The following is a 20906-nucleotide window of genomic DNA, read 5'->3' as shown; positions in this document are numbered from 1 at the left end:
AAAGGAAGAGGGACTTCCCTGGCAGCTCAGTGCTTAAGAATCCGCCTGCCAATGCAGGGGGCAGGGGTTCGATCTCTGGTCCGGGAAGATTCCCACATGCCGCAGAGCAACTAAGCCCGTGCACCACAACTACTGAGCCTGTGCTCTAGAGCCCATGAGCCACAACTACTGAGCCCATGCTCTGCAACTACTGAAGCCCACGCTCTCTAGGGCTCACATGCCACAACTACTGAGCCCACGTGCTGCAACTACTGAAGCCCACGCGCCTGGAGCCTGTGCTCCGCAACAAGAGAAGCCACCGCAGTGAGAAGCCCGCGCACCACAACGAAGAGCAGCCCCTGCTCACTGCAACTAGAGAAAGCCCGCGTGCAGCAACGAAGACGCAACGCAGCCAAAAAATAAGTAAAATTTAAAAAGAAGAAAGAAATGTAAAGGAAGAAATGAAGCTACCATTGTTTGTAGATGTTAAGACTCTCTACATAGAAAACCCAAAAGAATCTTCAGATATTAGAAGAAGAGGGTTTGCAAGATGTGTGGATACAGATGAATGCAGTAAGTCCCCCACATACGAAACTTCAAGCTGTGAACTTTCAAAGATGAGAAAGTGTGTTCACATGTCCAACCACATAAGTTAGTTCACACGTCTGGCATACACTGTCACATGCGTGCATCCTCTACAAGTGGTTGTGCTTTTGTGTACTTTACTGTACAGTACTGCACAGAGTACAGTAGTACGGTATCTTTATTTCAAGCCCAGGACCCAAATGTAGAACGGTACACAAAGGTTGCAGCAGCCGTTCAGAACGCAATCCAGTGCTACCGTGTCATCTATGACGAGGAAAAAAGAGCTACCACCCAGACATCACTGGATCATTTTTTCAAGAGGGTAGATAGAATTGAATCTAGCAATGAACCAGAACCTGGGCCATCAGCGTCAGGTGTGAGTGGAATTGCAGCTCGCCCTCCGTCTCCTATTGCGGACGATCCTGATTCAGCTCTACCATCTCCCACCTCCTCTCCCTCCTCCAGTCTGGAGCTCTCCTGGCCTGTTCACTCGATGCCAGCCCCTGGATGCCAGCTGTTGTACTGTACTACTGTACTTTTCAGGGTACTGTACCGTAAGATTAAAAAATGTTTTATTTTTTGTGTTTGTTTTTTATGTATTATTTATATGAAAAGTATTATAAACCTATTACAGGAAAGTACTATACAGCCGATTGTGTTAGCTGAGTTCCTAGGCTAACTTTGCTGGACTAACGAAAAAAATGGACTTACAAACGTGCGCTCGGAACGGAACTCGTTCGTATGTAGGGGACTTACCATATATAAAAATCAACTGTTTCTCTATGTACCCGCAACAAACAGAAAATGTAATTTTTTAAAAGGATATCGTTTACCATAACCACAAAAATATAAGACTCCTAAGACTTGGGAATTCCCCGGCAGTTAGGGAACTGCTGTGGTGAGGACTCAGCGCTTTCACTGCCGTGGCCTGGGTTCAATCCCTGGTCAAGGAAAAAAAATCCCGCAAGCCACGTGGAGACACCTAAGACTCAATCTAACAAAGACCTCTACGGAGAAAATAAATAAATGTATTGAAAGAAATTAAAGAAATCTTGGGAATTCCCTGGCAGTCTTGGATAGGAAAGCTCAGTATCTTACAGATGTCAATGCTCAACAAATTCATCTAAGAAATTCAATATATGTCCAGTCAAAAATCCCACGACGGTTTTACAAAAACCCTGACAAAGATAGTTAAGAAAAAAAAGCGGGGGGGGGGGGGGAGGTACAAGAACAAAGGGCAAAAGTGAGCCAAAACCCTCTGGAGAAGAACTGCCCTACCTAGTCTAGTCTATGGTAATTAGACAGTAAGTAATGGTGTAGACATAACCAAATATACCAATGGAACAGAATATAGAGGCCAGAAAAAGACCCATGCATACTGGAAACTTAGTGTAGGAAGAGGCAGTGTTAACATCAATGGGAGAAAAAGACTATTAAATGATGCTGAGACAAGTGATTATCCATACAAGACAAAAATTAAATCACCATCTCTCACCATTCACAAAGTAAATTACAGGTGTACTAAAGACCCAAATATACACATTTTTTTCAAAATTAGAAGGAAATATAGAATATCTTCATGAACTCATAGTTAAGGAAAAATTACTTAATACATTACTTAATTACTTAATACATTACTTAATACATTACTAAACTTGACTACACCAATTTTTTTAAAAAAATTCCTAACGATGCAAACCAAAAACAAAACCAAAAGACAAGACACTAGGAAAAGTAATTCCCCTCCCTCCAAAACAGGGGGAAAAAAGAACTCCTACTAATTAATAAGAAATATACACAACCAAAATCTATTAAGGATTTTAAAATAAATTATATTAAGTCATGCATGGCTAAATGTGATATAAATTCTTGTCAAGGTTCTAGTTCTCGGGAGTTCCCTGGTGGTCCAGTAGTTAGGACTCAGCGCTTTCACTGCCTGGGCCAGAGTCCAATCCCTGGTTAGGAAACTAAGACCCCTCCTGCAAACCGAGAGGCGCGGGCAAAAAAAAAAAAAAAAAAAAAAAAAAAAAAAAACAGCTCTAGTTCTCATGCTGAATGATGCACTCATGTGTGTTTATCATATTATTAAAAATAAACAAACAACAGCCATTACTGGGCAAATTATTTGTGTCATGAATCAAGGATTATGATTCATCTAATTTTTACAACTGGGGTCCAAGGAGAGGTTGAAAACTGATTTTATTAGTTTCCCATCTAAAGTGTGAAATCCATTCACATGCATTGGTTCTTTTTAAATATGTTGTGTAAATTGAATAATATTTACTAATCCTTTGACAAACTTATTTACAATTTTCCAACAGGCTGTGTTCATTTTTTGACTTAATTGCTTCTTAATGCAATTCTTAATTTGTAAGAAAGCTGTGTCAGCATAGGGGGTCACAGTTACCTTACCTGCTATTGCAGCAAATATATCTAAACAACCTAATGGATCAGAAAGAGGAACGGCAATTCCATTCACAGGACATTTCAAGAAAAAGTAAAACTATAGGAACAGAAAACAGGTCAGTGGGAAGGCGTTATCTCAAAGGGCACAAGGAACTTTTGGGGGGTGATAGCAATGTTCTATATCTTGACTGTGGTGGTAACTGCATAATGATATGAATTTCTCAAAATCATGGAAGTGGGCTTCCCTGGTGGCGCAGTGGTTGAGAGTCTGCCTGCCGATGCAGGGGACGCGGGTTCCTGCCCCGGTCCGGGAGGATCCCACATGCCGCGGAGAGGCTGGGCCCGTGAGCCATGGCCGCTGGGCCTGCGCGTCCGGAGCCTGTGCTCCACAACGGGAGAGGCCACAGCAGTGAGAGGCCCGCGTACCGCAAAAAAAAAAAAAAAATCATGGAAGTGTAAGGATGAATTTTACTACATGTGAACTAAACTTCAATAAATTTGACTTTAAAAGAAGGAGAGGACAATGCTGCAAATTAGAATTTAACCTATTAAAGAGATTCTTATTCAATATTAACATTATCATCATACTAAGAAGAACTGTAGCTTGTAATCTAAATTTATGTACAGTTTGACTCACAACTAGTACCTGCCTATGGAATCAGAAAATTCTCCCCCTAAAAAGCCTTATTATTCTTAGCCACTTTATTGGTAAAATTAAAGCTTTTAAATTTGGAACTCAATTCCTGAAATACTTCCGATTCATATTTTCATTGTTCTATTTTTTTAATTATCTACCAAGTCTGACAGGAATTATATATGTAGTTTATAATGCTAATATAATAATAGTCTCAACCATGTATTCTTCTATTTCTACGTTACTGAATCAAGCATTTTTATACATTGTCCTTTCACCCTTAAAATAACCCTGTGACATAGGTATAATTATTCCCCGTTACACGAGTACTATTTTAACAGTGTGCTTTACATTTAAGAGCTAGTACGACTAACAGTTAAGAGTCTACTGACCACTGTATCCCCAGAATACAGTAGGTACTCAATAAATATTTGTTGAATGTTGGCTTTACCTGTAACTACATAATCTTGGGCAGTTATTTATCTCTTTAAACTTCAATATCCTCACCCATAATAAGATAGTAAAACAACTCTATGAAGTCAGTGTGTTTAGTTCTTTTAATCCTTTACATAAAGTGCCTGGCACACTGTGAGTATTGAATGAATGTAACTTTATTATTATTATGTCTTTTATAGCATCAATCAGAGCTGTATCATATTGCCAAACCTTCCTATTAAGAATAAAGCAGTAACAGATGATTATACCTAAAACCTAGCTGCTCCTCATGCAAAACTGAGATGTTCATTCTTCTAACTTGTTAAAACAAAAATTAGTACATTTTAAAGGGATAAAAAGTAAACTAATGAATCTTTTAAAGAAAGAAGAATCCCCCTCTGAAAATGGAACTAAGTCTGAGCAGTATACAGTTGACAAATATTTGGGCCCACAGGTCAGGGCTGGAAATTATTTGGGCAGCAAGTGGTCATGTCATAGGACTTACTTTAGGGCAAGGTGACTGATCTAGATATTTTCAACTGCGTGCTAGAAATTTACAGTATAAGAGAAATTACATGAAATTACTGGAAGAGATCTTAGAGCTCATTTTATAGAAGAAATAGATTGAAGAGGCTAATTGGAAAATTAAGTAAAATATCGATAACTTGCCAACCATAAAACAATTCTGCATTTCAAGAGTCCCATACCATGGATAATAATATCTTAAAATCCTTATTTACTCACGGCCCTGAGTTCTGACATACAAAGTCACAGAATAACACATAGATAAGAAATGAACTTAGATAATCTGTGATTTCATCTAAGTTCTGTTTAAGGTATTTTGATGCTTTTCTTGCCAGGCATGTTTTGGTTGTTTTCTTCATCATCCAAAGAACTACAATGGCCAGGTTCCTGGGCGTAACCTCACAAATGCTGGTTTGTTCAATTTATTTTGTGATGGTGAAAATCTAAGAGGGAATTATCATCTTAAAATACTCTGAATAATCAAACATTAGAGTTATTTAAAGAACTGATGAGCAAAGAGATGGCAAGACAAAATCAACCTGACTGCGCTACCCACAATTACCACTGGAGCTAAAAATGATACTGCTGCCTAGCTATCTGTACTCCTTTAATATTTTGATCCTCCTAAACTCGGTTACCATTTCACACTGGCTCAAATTGTAGGGCCGTAATAATAAAGGCCATAATAAGTATATGGAGGAAGAGATCACATTAAGCACATCCTAGAATCTAACCTATCTTGAGGATGAAGATAAGCAACGAAGGTTTGATTTGATTTTTTTTTTTTTTTTTGGCCACACTGCACAGCATGCATCAAACCCGCGCCCCCTGTAGCGGAAGCAGAGCCTTAACTACTGGACCACCAGGGAAGTCCCCAAAGGTCTCATTATTAATCAGTAACCCTAAACTTATATGAATATTCATTTCTAGACTTATTCTATGAACTATTTGTAAGAAATACTAAATGGTGGAAATAAATGTTTAGCCTGTATGTTCTGTGAATAAGCACACTTCCAAATCAAGTAAGAACCAGACAGGAGAATATGTACTAGGAGGCTCGGTTAGGGAAAAAGTAGCAATCAAAGCCACCGGCTTATCCCCTGACCATTGCACAGACGTTTAAGAAGTCTCAAATATGGTCACAATAGCCTCTTGTACATGCAAAGAGAGACACATAAAAGACTTAAAAGGCTTGTCTCAACTGGCTTAAGGTAGTCAAGCAACTGCTTTACAGGAAGCTGAAGCTACAGGTGATCAGGGTATATGGCAGATTCCCAGTCATCAGGAAGCCTAAAATCTACTTAGGTTCTATTCAGCAAAGCAAACTGGGGAAAGTTTTCTTTTTGAAGGAGAGATAAATTGCCAATGCAGCAACTGCCATCCTCAAGACCCTAGTGCACGACTTCCCTGGTGGCGCAGTGGTTAAGAATCCGCCTGCCAATGCAGGGGACACGGGTTCAATCCCTGCTCCGGGAAGATGCCACATGCTGTGGAGCAACTAAGCCCATGTGCCACAACTACTGAGCCTGCGCTCTAGAGCCCGTGAGCTACAACTACTGAGCCCGCGCGCCTAGAGCCCGTGCTCTGCAACAAGAGAAGCCACCGCAATGAGAAGCCCGCACACCACAACGAAGAGTAGCCCCTGCTCTCCGCAACTAGAGAAAGCCCGCGCGCAGCAACGAAGACCGAACGCAGACATAAATAAATAAATAAATTTATTTTTTAAAAAAAAGACCCTAGTGCAGATAATTCTAAAACCTTCGCCAACTTCTTCACTACCGTGACTTAAAAGGAAGCAAAGAACTGCTCTTCACAACAACCTTTTTAAATATTCTGGTTTGATAGGATATGAATTCATTAATGTGAATTTATCCTAGAGGTAACTGGATAACTAGCTCAGCTTAGAGTATATTTTCTTCTTCTTCCAAACAATGAAGGGATAACAGTAGTTAACATTTATAGAGCACTTACTCTATGCCAACATTATTCTAAACTCACTACATGTATTAACCTATTCAATCTACACAATCCTACAAAACAGGTATAACTCCCCATTTTACATTTGGGGAAACTGAGGCACCAGGCGATTTTTTTTTTTTTTTTTTTTTTTAAGTAACTTACTCAAGGTCAAACAAACAAATGAGAAAGTCAGAATTTCAACCTAAGCCGTCTGGCTCCAGACTCTGTGCTCTTAAAGTTTTTCTGCCTCATGATTATACAAGTGTTTTTAACATTGAAACTGTGAATGAATCATATAGAACCTCTCCCACCCCACCCCTGGGAGATTTTTCTACCTACTTCCTTTATTGACTCATAACATGAGCTGATTAGAAGGCTTAAAATATGCTAAATGGGAATTACATCTACCTTATCTACATAAGCATACATATTTTTTTTCCCTTTCCAAAAAAAGGGGGTGGCGGGAGGAGGGAATTAATTATTTAACTCACAAATTCTCTCATATAAGTTCTGTAGGCCTTAGGGAGAAAGTGACAGCATCAGAAATTCTTTCTCCTTTGGCCTCTTTAGGGTTGAGCTTTTTTTTTTTTAACATCTTTATTGGAGTATAATTGCTTTATAAGGGTGTTTTAGTTTCTGCTTTATAACAAAGTGAATCAGCTATACATATACATATATCCCCATATCCCCTCCCTCTTGCATCTCCCTCCCTCCCACCCTCCCTCTCCCACCCCTCTAGGTGGTCACAAAGCACCGAGCTGATTTCCCTGTGCTACAGGATGCTCCCCACTAGCTATCTGTTTTACATTTAGTAGTGTATATATGTCCATGCCACTCTCTCACTTTGTCCCAGTTTACCCTTCCCCCTCCCCGTGTCCTCAAGTCCTTTCTCTATGTCTGTGTCTTTATTCCTGTCCTGCCTCTAGGGTTCATCGGAACCATTTTTTTAGATTCCATATATATATGTGTTAGCATACGGTATTTGTTTTTCTCTTTCTGACTTACTTCAGAGCTTATTTTTTATTTGTTTTTTAGAAAGAAATGTTGGCCTGTAATTCTATATTAGCAAGAAACAAAGATTCTCAGGTATAGACTTTATATGCTAATTAAGATTTACCCATATTTACCTGGAACCAAAATATAAACTTTCTCATAATGTTAAATAAAAAGGTCCCTGCAGAAGCAACTAGGGGAAAATGTGCACCCAGTCTCTCACTCTGAGGCCTAAACTATAACTATTTCCGAGATTATCTCCCTTTGCCTAATTAAGCCAAGGTTTATACCTTCCCCACAGGCTCTGGATCATGGGTGCTTACAGGGCCTGTAGAATGTATAATGAATAGATCAATGAACAAACGCATGCTTATTTTTATTTGAAGGACTAAATATCATCTTCGCCATTGTACCTGCGGCTCTAATCACTGGGCAAGAATCTCTGCCACTGCTATAACTGTACTACAAATTCAAAGTTTTACAGATACTGGGTTTTTGTCTTATTTTTAGATAGTTAAATTTCAAGGAAGAAGTTACTTTCCCTTCTATTCTTTACAAAGTTAAAATCATTCATAGAAAACCCTAGAAATATTTATTCACACTCAGAAGCTGTTAAACAATAAAATTATAGGACTTCTCTGGTGGCGCAGTGCTTAAGAATCCGTCTGCCAATGCAGGGGACACGGGTTCGATCCCTGGTCCGAGAAGATCCCACATGCCACAGATCAACCAAGCCCATGTGCCGCAACTACTGAGCCTGTGCTCCAGAGCCCACACGCTGCAACTACTGAGCCTGAGTGCTGCAACTACTAAAGCCTGCACGCCTAGAGCCCATGCTCCGCAACATGAGAAGCTACCACAATGAGAAGCCTTCACGCTGCAAGAAAGAGTAGCCCCCGCTCGCCGCAACTAGAGAAAGCCCACACGCAGCAACGAAGACCCAACGCAGCCAAAAGTGAAAATAAAAAAAAGAATAAAATTATATACTGGGCTGTAAATTAACTCTTGCGTCAAGAATGAAGGTCGCTGCAATATTTTTCCACTGTTTTCCCACCACACTTAGAAAAAAATCTAAACTCTTTAACATGGTCTTTATAAAGATCAACCCAGGGGTAGCCCACCCCACCTCTCTGACCTCATTCATCCCTCATTTCTCTTTCACTGGCTTGCTGAGCTCCAGCCACACTGGCCCTATTCCTACAACACACCAAGCTTATTCTGCACCTCTGTTCTCTAGGCTACAAGGGTCTTCCAGATCACCCACAGACTGAATGCTCCTCACACATCATGCAGATCTCACTTCAAACACCACCTCTTCAGAGAGACATTTCCTCCATGGCTCCCCTCCCCCAAATTATATCACATTTCCAGGTAGCTGCCCCATCATTCTCTATTTGAGATCGCATTACCCTGTTTTATTTGTTCACTATATTTATCATTCTCTAAAATTATCTTGTTTATATGTTTAATGCATGTCTCCTCTAACAGAATATAAGGTTCCATGAGAACAAGCACTGCATTTATCTTGTTTACTACAATCTCTCAAGGACCTAAAATGAATAATACTATACTACTAAATGTACAGGCTCATATGAAGATTTTGATATCTTATAACGATTCTAACTCATTATATTGCTCTCTTAGGCTTCTTCCATTTTTTCCTACCAATTAGCACCCACCATGAGAGAATTAAGCAGCAAGAAATATGGACAAACAAGTAGACTTTATACTGTATGATCAGTTCAGGGAAGGAACTAAGGTTTCAGAATTAATGGCATGTCTTTCAAATTGTACACTGATCCTACTTTCCAATAAACACTAATAATTATAAATAAATTGTTAATTGTGTTTGAAAAGAAACTATCAGATGAAATTTAGCATTTATGAGTAATATACTTTCATGCATATCATGAAATACAGATGAAAATATTGAATATAATTTAGAAATAAAGCAAACTCCATTTTAGGATTTAACACATAGTTTAGATATCATTTTCTATCTAAAATTTAATTTTATCTCCAAATACAGAAACCACGTTTAAAGAATTAAAGGAAAGTATGATAACTGTAACTCATATAACTCTTATCAATAAAGATACAGATATTATTTTAAAAAAGAATAAAATGGAAATCCTGGAGTTGAAAAGTATAACAATTCTAGAGCTGAAAAGTATTAAGAACCAAAATTTTAAATTCACTAGCAGAGTTCAAAAAGCAGATTGGAGATGACAGAAGAAAGAGCCGATGCACTTGAAGATATATCAATAGAAATTACCAATTCTGAAAATCAGAAAAGAATTTTTTAAAAAAACCTTTCAATGAACAGAGCCTCAGAGACTTAGGAATACCATCAAGCATGCCAACTTACATGTAATGAGAGTCCCAGAAGAAAAGGAAAGAGAGAAAAGGATAGAAAAAATACTTGAAGAAACTATAGTTAGAACTTACCAAATGTTTAAAATATGGTTCTCTCTACATTTAAGTTTACTGAATCCAAAGTAGGATTAACACACAGAGATCCACACCTAGACATACCACAGTAAAATTGTTGACTAGGGGCTTCCCTGGTGGCGCAGTGGTTGAGAGTCCACCTGCCGATGCAGGGGACAGGGGTTCGTGCCCTGGTCTGGGAAGATCCCACATGCCGCGGAGCAGCTAGGCCCGTGAGCCATGGCCGCTTGAGCCTGCGCGTCCGGAGCCTGTGCTCCGCAACGGGAGAGGCCACAGCAGTGAGAGGCCCGCATACAGCAAAAAAAAAAAAAAAAAAAAAATTGTTGACTGAAGACAGGAAATCTTGAATGCACAAAAAGAAAAATAACTCATCAGAAACAATGAAGGCCAGAAAGCAGGAGACGACATATTCAAAATGCTAAAAGTAAACAAATGTAACAAAGTATTCTATATCCAGCAAAACTATTCTTCAAAAATAAAGGCAAAATAAAAACAATCCCAAAAAACAAAGACTGAGATAATTCATTAATAACAGACTTTCCTTACAAGAAATCCAAAAGGAAGTCCACCAGACTGAAAGGAATAACCAGCCCATAACTCAAATACATAAAAAGAAATAAAAATCACATAAACGGTAAATACATGGTAAATATTTTTTTTAAAAAAACCTTTTAAAATACTTGTTCTTCCCTTAACTATCTTTAAGACATACAGTTGCATTAAAATACTATAAAACTGTATTGTTGGGCTTCTAGAACATAAAAATTTAATATGCGTGACAATACTAACAGACAGGAGGGGGGGAGAAAATGGAGCAAATTTTCTATATTTTACTACAATTAAATTAGTCAATTCTGAAGTAAACTGTGATAAATTAAGACACACACTGTAATCCCTAAAGCAACCTAAGAAAATAACTAAAAAATCCAGTTAAGAAACTAACAAAGGAATTAAAATGATACCCTGGAAAATATCTAGTAACTCCAGAACAGGGAGTAGAAGACAATCAAAAAAATAAAAAAGAAATGAGATGTATGGAAAGTAACTAGCAAAACTGCATAAATCTGAATATGAACTATTACATTAAACGTGAACAGATTAAACCTTCCAATCAAAAGGCAGAAGTGGTCAAACTATTTTTTTAAATAGGCATTTGAACTATATACTGTAAGATACACTCTAGATTCGAAAACAAATAAGTTGAAAGTAAAAAGACAGAAAAAGATACAGAATGCAAACAGTAAGCACAAGAGAGCTGGATTAGCCACACTAACACCAGACGAAATACTACTATAAGGTGCATGTATGTGTATTATTATATATGTATATCATACCTAACACCAGTGCCCCAAAAATATGAAGCAAAAATTGACAGAACAGGCCTCCCCTGGTGGTGGAGTGGTTGAGAACCCGGCTGCCAATGCAGGGGACACGGGTTCGAGCCCTGGTCCGGGAAGATCCCACATGCTGCGGAGCAACTAAGCCCCGTGCACTACAACTACTGAGCCTGTGCTCTAGAGCCCGTGAGCCACAGCTACTGAGCCTGCGCTCTAGAGCCCGTGGGCCACAACTACTGAGCCCACGTGCTGCAACTACTGAAGCCCGCACGCCTAGAGCCCGTGCTCCGCCATAAGAGAAGCCACCACAATGAGAAGCCCACGCACCACAAGGAAGAGTAGCCCCCACTCACCACAACTAGAGAAACCCTGCACGCAGCAACGAAGACCCAATGCAGCCAAAGATAAATAAATAAATAACTTTATAAAAAAATTAGAACTGAAAGGAAAAATAGACACTTCAATAATAATAGAGATTTTAGAATCTCACTCTCAGTAATTAATAGAATAGCTAGACAGAAAATAAGCACAAAGAACCAACTTGACCTGACACCTATGAAACATTCCACCCAACAAAACCTTTCTAGCACACATAGAACATTCTTTTTTTTTTCTTTTCATTTTATTTATTTATTTATTTATTTTGGCTGCATCGGGTCTTAGTTGCAGCATGAGGGATCTTTCGTTGCCGTGCACAGGCTTCTCTAGCTGTGGTGCGCGGGCTTCTCTCTAGTGCGGCATGTGGGTTTTTTCCTCTAGTTGTGGTGCATGGGCTCCAGGGCGCATCGGCTCCATAGTTTGCGGCACACAGCCTCTCTTGTTGAGGCACAGGGGCTTAGTTGCCCTGCGGGCTTAGTTGCCCCACGGCATGTGGGATCTTAGTTCCACGACCAGGGATTGAACCTGTATTCCCTGCATTGGAAGGCGGATTCTTTACCACTGGACTACCAGGGAAGTCCAGAACATTCTTCATAATAGATTACATACTAGGCCATAAGAATGTCTCAATAAATTTAAAATGAGAAAAATACAAAGTATATTCTCTTACTACAGGGGAATTAAATTAGAAATCAGCAACAATGAAATTTAGGGAATCCCCAAATAATTGGAAATTAAACAATACATTTCTAAATAACCCATGGGTCAAAGAAGAAATCACAGAGGAAATTAGGAAATATGAATGAAAATTTTAAAAAGCAGAACCTATAAAAACATATGGCAGCTAACAACGTTTGGAAGGAAACGTAGGCCTATATCAGAAAAGAAGAAAGATCTCAAATCAACAACCTAAGCTTCTACCTTAAGAAACCAGAAAGAGAAAAGCAAACAAAATCTCAAGCAAGAAGGGAGGAAATTATAAAGATTAAAATGGAAATCAGTGAAGTAGAAAACAGAAAAACAACTGAGAAAAAAACAATTAAACCATAACTTTTTACTTTGAAAAGAGCAACAAAACTGACAAACCTTTAGCTAAAATGACCAAGTAAAAAAGAGAGAAGACACATGCTGCCAAAATTAGGAATGAAAAAGCAAAAGATACTACCTGTGCTTGCAAACTTAAAAGCATATATAGGAATATTATAAAGTGTATGCCAAAAATATTAAACAGCGTAGATGAAATAGACAAAGCCCTAGAGACACAATTACCAAAACTAATAATTTAAAACTTAGCAAAAAATCTGAATAGATCTATAACAAGTAAAGAAACTGAATTAGTAGTTTAAAAATTTCCCAAAAAGAAAAATCGAGGCCCAGATGCCTTACTGGCGACTTCTATCAAATATATTCAAAGAGGCAGCAATACCAATCCTTCACAAACTCTTACAGAAAATAGAAGAGGGAACATTTCCGAATTTATTCTGGGATTAATATGTATTTCTATATTACAAAATCCAAAGACATCACAAGAAAACTACAGACCAGTATCTTCCATAAATATAGACACAAAAATGTTCAATTAAACATTAGCAAACTAAATCCAGCAACATATAATAAGAATTATATACCATGACCAAGTGGGATTTATCCCAGGAATATAAGGCTGGTTTAGTTGCTAAAAATCAATTAATATTATACACTATATTAGCGGAATAAAGGACAGAAACCACATGATCATCTCAGACATTAAGGTGACCAACCATTCTGGTTTGTCTGGGACTGAAGGGTTTCCCAAGATGCAGGTCTTCCAGCACTAAAACCAGGACAGTCGTGAGCAAACCGCAACAGCTGGTCTTGCTAAGAGATGCAGAAAAAGCATCTGATAAAATCCAATACCCATTCATGATAAAAACTCTGAACAAAACAGAATTAAAAAGGACACTTCTACCATGTATAGAAATCTGCTATACAACACTCTGTTTATAGTTAGCAACACTGTACTGTATTCTTAAAAAGTTAAGAGAGTAGATCTCATGTTAAGTTTTCTTACCACAATAACATTTTTTTTTAATTTTTAAGTAAAAGATTTATACACTGAAAAGTTTAAAACATCACTTCGAAAAATTAAAGATCAATACATTTTTTAAAAATTTCATGTTCATGTATTAGGAGACTCAATATTGTAAGATGGTAATTCATCCCAAACTGATCTACAGATTCAATGCATTCCCCATCAAAATTCCAAAACTTTTTTCGCAGATACTGACAAGTCGATTTTAAAATTTTTATATATAACCCACAATAGCCACAATTTTCAAAGGTAAGAACAAAATTTAAGAGCTTACACTACCTGTTTTCATAAATTACCATAATGCACAGTAATCAAGACAGGGTGGTACTAGCCAAAGGACAGACATACAGATAACGAAACAGAACTGAAAGTCCAGAATTAAATATTTACAATTACAATCAATGGAGAAATGACAGTCTTTTCAACAAACGGTGCTAAGACAACCCATATATAACAGGTGAATTTATACCCTTATTTCACACCATACTCAAAAATTAACTCAAAATAGATCACAAATCTACATATAATAGCAAAATCTATAAAACATCTAGAAGAAAACAAAGGAGAAAATCCTCAAGATCTTGGATGAGGGAGAGTTCTTAAACAACAAAAGCATGATCCATAAAAGAAAAATTGGGAAATTAAGCTCCATCAAAATTAAAACTTTTGTGCTTCAAAAGACTCCAGTAAAAATGAAGAAAAGAAAAAAGCCACAAACTGGGAGAAAATATTTGTAAATCATGTATCTAAGAAAGGACTTACATCCAGAATGTATAAAAAACTCTTATAACTCAATTATAGTAAGACAACTGGCAAAAGATTTGAATAGCTATTTCACCCAAAAGGATATATGAATGAATATCATATGAAAAAATGCTTAACACCTTACATCTTTAGGAAAAATGCAAATTAAAATCACAATGACTTAAACACTTCACACCCAGTACAATGGCTAAAATAAAACAGACAGACAATAACAAGTGTTGACAAAGGTGTGAAAAAACTAACTCTCACACATCGCTGTCAGGAATATAAAATGTAAGCCCACTTTCAAAAACAGTTTGGCAGCTTCTTCAAAAGTTAAACAGATGACCCAGCAATTCTATTCCTAGGCATCTACCCAAGAGAATGAAACCATATGTCCACATAAAGACTCACACTCAAACTTTCAAGCTTCATTATTTGCAACAGTCAAAAAACTGGAAACAATCCAAATGCCCATCAACTGGTCAACAGATAAACAAAATATGGTATAACCACACATTAAAATACTATTCAGTAATAAAAAGGAACAAAATACTGACACATGCTACAATATGGATGACTCTCCAAAACACTATGCTAAGTGAAAGGAGCCGGACGCAGAAGACTACATACTGTACGTTTCCATTTATGCGTAAGATAAAGGCAAATCTACAGAAACGAAACACAAATCAGTGGTTGCCTGGGGCCAGGAGTGAGAATAAGGGTTAACAGCAAACAGGCTAGAGAGAATCTTCAGAAGTGATAACACGTTCTAAAATTGGCTTGTGGTGATAATTTAAGAACTCAATATATTTATTAAAAATCATTGAATTTTCACTCAGGATTAATTTTTTGGTATTAAATGATAACTCAAAAAGCTAATTTTTAAAAAAAGTGTATATATCCAAGAGAAATGAAAACATATCCACACAAAAACTTGTACACAAGTGTGCGTAGCAGCATTACTTGTAATAGCTAAAGAGTAGAAACTCAAATGTCCATCAACTAATTAATGGATACATAGTATGTGGTATATCCATACAATGGAATATTACTCAGCAGTAAAAAGAAATGAAATAATGACACGTTACAATGTGGATGAACTCTGAACACATTACGCTAAATCAAAGAATGCAATTATGAAGATCACACATTGTAAGATTCCATTTATAGAAAATGTTCAGAGTAGGCAAATCTACAGAGACAGAAAGTAGTTAGCGGCTGCCTAGGGCTGGGGGTTCTGGGGGGAAATTGAGAGTGACAGCTAATGGGTATGAGGCTCCTTTTTGGGGGGCGATGAAAATGTTTTAAAATGGATGATGGTGATAGTTTCACAACTCTGTGAATATATTAAAAACCACTGAACTGTACACTTTAAATTGGTGAATCGAATGGTAGGTGAATTATATCCCAATAAAGCTGTTATCAACAACAACAGCAATAAACCTCGGTGTACGATCTGTGAGCAGGTGAAGCCATCAGCGCTGGTAAGGCCCTACCACAGCTGCAGTTACCCACCTATCTACTTAGGACAGAAGAATCTCAAAGTTACAAATTCTTTCCAACCTACTGTGATTATTTTGTAAATGAATTTATGTGTCTGAAATTAAAAGCAATGATTCATCAAAGCAATTAGTTCAGTCACTAAGCTTAAAAAACAGATTGATATTAAATTTTCAAATTTCAAATGCCCAAGATATATCATTTTCTACTTCGTGTGTTTACTAGGAGATATCAATATTCATATGAGCTCACTGTGTAAACTGTATTACATCATATTTAAACTTTATTCCTAAACCCCTTTAAATGTAATTCAATAGTTTCCAGTCTTATATAAAGTCATTCTACCTTTGGAAGAAAGGAAGAAACTCTGAAGCTCAAATATCCAAACCTATCTTAGTAAAGCATATTCTTCTGTGCATTCTGTCACTATTCTGTGATTATGGCACTAGACAAAGTACATCATTTACCTCTCGATATAGACCCACAGATAAAAAGAAAAAGCAAATCTGATTACCAAACACCAGATTACTGTTCTATCGTCACCGGATTAAAATTTAAACCACACGGCTGAAATAAATGTTCATGAAGACAAAAAAGGGGGTGAAATTCAGTTTTACAATAAAGTGTTCCCCTCTTACTCCTTTAATGAAGTACTAAGAACGTAAAGAAAGGCTATTCTGCACCGTAGCCAGCTCCTAGAAAAAAGAATGCCCGGGACGCTGGCACATGGGAAACACTAGGAACTATGCAACCTGGATTACTCCTGGGGTACTGGAATATTTTCCTTTATTGACATGGAATAAAAATGCCCAAGTAGAGCAAGAGGGGACTCGGCTGCCCTGCTCGCAAAGCTCGCAAAGCTGCTCGGGCAGTCAGTACCAGCCCTGGCCGAGCCCTTACCGTCCCCCTCCCGCGTCCTCCCCGCCCCCCCACCCCGCCAGCATCCAGGAGCAAGGTCCCTGAGGGCCAGCTTCGCGAAGAGAGGATCCAGAAGGCGGTCACTGGACGCGCGTGTTACAGAGCCCGTTTTTGTTTTGTTTAAAAAGCAGATTCCTATCAGAGCCCAGCCTCCCCACTCCCGGGGGGATAGGGGGAAGTGGCAGCAGGGGGCCGGCGTGCAGAGCGAGAATAAAAGAATGACCGAGTACAACCTGCCGTGCCAGCTAACACCGGAGGGCAGGAAAGGTAAGAGGCGGCGATGAGGCCCGAAGGGGAAGGAAACTGGTCTCCAGTCCTCCACGCCACCCCACGCGGCCGGAGCCTCCCAGGTCCCGCCCCGGGCTCGCCGCCCTGCCCCGGCGCCGGCCGCAGCCTCCCGCCCTCCCCGACCCTCCCAGGACGCGCTTCCTCCGGAGCCGGACCCCCGCCCTGGCCTCCTCGCGGGATAAGGCGGGTCAGTTCAGTCCGCTTCTCGGCAGAGGTGACTCGCGCGGCGGTGTAAACACTGCGAGACCAGCTGCGCGCGGCCCATCCCCCCCGCCGGGGTCCGTAACCTCTTCGCGCAGCCCTGCCCGGCGCCCCGCGCTCTCCGCGGGCGGGCGCGCCGCCCGCCTTCCCCTTTCTCCAAGTCCCGCTCCCCGACCGCTGCGCGGGGGCACTCAGCCTCCTTCCCCAGCTCCCGGCCGGTGTCACCGCCACAGCCTCTGGAAAACCCTCCGCAAACCCCGGAGCCAACAACACAGGCGCGGGGCGGGGGCGCGGAGGGAGGCGGTGGCACTCGGGACGGCGAGCCTTTCTCGCCGCACCCTCCGCGCTCCCTCGCACCAGCCTCGGCGGCCCGCGCGCTCTTACCTGTTCTCCGCGTCGCCCGGGAAGACCGCCGCGTCGCCTTCCCTCCCGGCAGGGCCGCGGACTAGCCGCCGCCGCCGCCGCCGTTGGCCGGGCGTCCGGAGGGAGCCGGGGCCTCCCCGGCTGCCCGAGCCGCTCCACTGGGAGAGGAGGAGACAAAACAGCGGCGCGCCGCCCCGCGCAGAGCCCCCCGCCCGCGCCGCCCCGCCGAGCCCCCCCAACCGCCGAGGCGACGGCGGCGACACTGAGCCCGGCGCGGGGAGCAATGGTGGCCCCCGCCCTCGCCCCGCTCCCGGCCCCCTCCCTCCCTCCACCCCCCGCCTCGGCTCCTCCCCCTCGGCCTCCAGCCGCCGCCAACAGGACAGTCGAGTCCGCCTCCCCCACCCCGCCCGCTCAGAGCGCTCCTCCCCTCCCCACGCGGCGAGGGGGGGCGGCACCGCCAGTCACCGCCGCGCCTGTCAAACCCGGGCCGGCTATTTATACCCCGCGGGGACCCGCCGCCCTCGGCCCCCACCAGCCGGCCCACCAGGCCTCGATGGCTCTCTCGAATCTCGCCCGCCCTGTAGCCCCCAACTTCTCCCAAGCACGCCTTCTCAGGTAAAGACTCTCGCCACTTCTCCCGCTCCCTGCTCGGGGCTCCCCCATCCTGCTCCCGACTCCGGCCCCGGCCCGGGACTGGCGCGGGGGCTCCCAAGCGCGGGCAGGCGTGTAGGGGCGCGCGTGCACCTGCAGCGGCCGCCGGCCCGGAGCGCACGCACACACCCTCGCCACTCTCTGAGGTCCCACGCGGGCGCCGGCTGTCACCCCATCCCCAGCTCCGGACTCCCGCCCTTCTCCTCAAGGGATTGCTCTGCACTCAGGCAGCCTGACAGTCAGTGGGGGCCGGAGGTCGTTGAAACTCCTAGCCCGGGTCCCTCCCGTCTGGACTCCAAAGCCTGGGCTAAGTAGAAGGTGGGGCCGCGGGCGGTCCGGAGCGCGCCCCCGGCCCCGCCCCGGCCCGTGACGTTCGTGGAGCCCCGCCCCGGCCGCCTAGCGCCCCTCCGGGCCGCCGGCTCCTCCTCCTCCTCCTCCTCCTCCTCCTCCTCCTCCTCCTCCTGCTCCTCCTGCTCGCTTGCAAACGCCCGGCCTAGTACCCCCGCGGACCCCGCCCCATTCCCAGAAATTACCACCCGCCCAACGGCCGGGCCGCGCGGCGGTTGGTGCCCGCTTTAACTGACGGGCGGGCGGCGGGGCTCAGCGCGCAGCTGCGGAGCGCGGCGGGCGGTCCCTTGGCTCAGCCCCGAAAGCTGCGGGCGCCCGCCCCGGGCCATTGTCGCTGCTCGCTCGGTCGGCGACGGACGGAGAAGTACCCTAAGTCCGAGGATCGTCGGCGCGAGAATGAGGGAGTGGGTGAGCGCGGGAGGATTTTGGTGCCTGCGAATTCGAAAATGAAAACCCAGCTGTAGCCGCATGCTTCTGGTTTCCCCACTTTCACACAAAGGGGAACCTCTGAGCAGGGCACTCACGCGCCTTCAAGTGCACAAAAGCCAATGACACGGTGCCCGGGATTGTCCTGCATTTGGAGCGCCTCATTAATGATCTTTCTTACGCCCAGTTCTGCACACAAACGCCTCAATCTCTTCCCCCACCACTACAGTTGGCCGGCGCCGCATTGGCTTGTATTTGTTTAACAAAGAACAGTGACTGTCCCGGTGCGCGTGGGGACCGACTCTGGTCCCCTCTCGGGCTCCTGCAGCCGCCCTCCGGTGGACCTGGCGCAGTACTGATTCGCCAGGTTCGTTTCCCGGCTCCAGACTCACTCCTTTTGCGGCTCCACAGCCAGTCCTGAGCGTAGAAGAAACCCAGAGGAATACAAGTGGTATCTGTTCTTGAAAGTGACGTGGGAACCATGGAGATAACCCTAGAGTAGGGCTCAAACGTCAAAGGCCCTACTGATTGAAGTCCCTGAAGAGCCGAAGAATTTAATGATCTCTTTCTTTTTTAAGCTAATAATGCCTGTTTATTTACCGGGGAGCGGAGGCGGGGGCGGGGGAGGGGGGGAAGAGGGGCATTCTTTCTCTCCTATCCTAAAAAGCAACTCTGGGTACTTCTTAAGAGATTTTTACTTTTAAACGTAGGGGAAATCTGGATAGCAAATAGGGTTAGTCAGAGAGATCCCCTGAACTCAGATGAAGTTTTATGGATTCCTGAGTTGTATGTAAAACATAGCGATTCTTGCCACTCTTTTGAACTAAAGGATTTATAAAGCCTTATAACATTGAAACCTTTTATGCACATTAAACAGAACACTACAAACAGCACCCTTTCTAGGGCAGTATTCCTAATCCCCTATTTCCTGCTAAGAAACAAACAAACAAAAAACCTATCATTTAAGGGAACCATTGTCCACTTTGATATTTGTAAGGACTTAATAATCAGCACTACTGCATCTCCATGACCCTAGCATGGCATATTAAGGAGCATGCAACAACAACGCCTGATTTCTATAGTTAGGAACAGATCTCACCTGCTGGGGCAAATCATTCCTGTTTGCAGCTAACGTGAGAAGAAATGTATCTCCTCTACCGTCAGTTGGAAGTAAGCTGGAAAGTCCCAGGAAGAAACAGTGGTAAATAACATTAGTGTTCCCGATTTTTCACTGCTCCATGCGCGCCCTTTGAAATGTGGTTTTGTAGCTCCTCTCAATAGAGACAGACTGTTTCTGCACTCCACAGACGTTGGGCTTAGACCGTTCCACTTGCTTTTGGCCAAAGGAATATGGGTGATAGTGTGACAGTTCTGAGCCTGACCTGAGGAGGTATTGCATGTTGCTGCTTGCCTCTCTCACATGTGCCTTTCACAATATGAAGAACATGCCTGGGAAGTCTGCTAGTACAAGAAGAATGAGAGACATGGGGGGGGGGGTCTAGAACCACCCCCAGCTTGAAGCCAGTGACCTGCAAAAAAAAAAAAAAAAAAAAAAAAAGATTGTTATTTTAAGCACTGTGTTTTGGGGTGTTTTGCTACCCGGAATTAGTGTTGCTCTCACTGACCGGTACAATAGGAAATGGAGCAATCTGCTGCTTTTTTTTTTAAATTTATTTTTGGCTGCGTTGGGTCTTCGTTGCTGCGCGCGGGC

At 42.4% G+C, this 20906-nt stretch overlaps 1 protein-coding gene across 5 annotated transcripts in view; it reads right to left on the bottom strand.

Moving 5' to 3' along the window:
- The window catches only part of ELF2 (E74 like ETS transcription factor 2), a 92408-nt gene extending 74387 nt beyond the window's left edge, over positions 1-18021 (bottom strand). For 2 of the 5 annotated variants that reach the window (XM_079920559.1, XM_079920550.1), the window contains exon 1: positions 17792-18021. The gene's annotated coding sequence lies outside the window, so the exon portion shown is untranslated. The remainder of the gene's footprint in view (positions 1-17791) is intronic. The other 3 variants (XM_079920560.1, XM_079920561.1, XM_079920562.1) reach the window with 3 other exon arrangements.
- Positions 18022-20906: the final 2885 nt, after the last annotated feature.

This window comes from Stenella coeruleoalba, assembly GCF_951394435.1.
Source record: "Stenella coeruleoalba genome assembly, chromosome: 4".
Lineage (NCBI taxonomy): Eukaryota > Metazoa > Chordata > Mammalia > Artiodactyla > Delphinidae > Stenella > Stenella coeruleoalba.
This window is presented reverse-complemented; position numbering and strand designations above follow the sequence as displayed.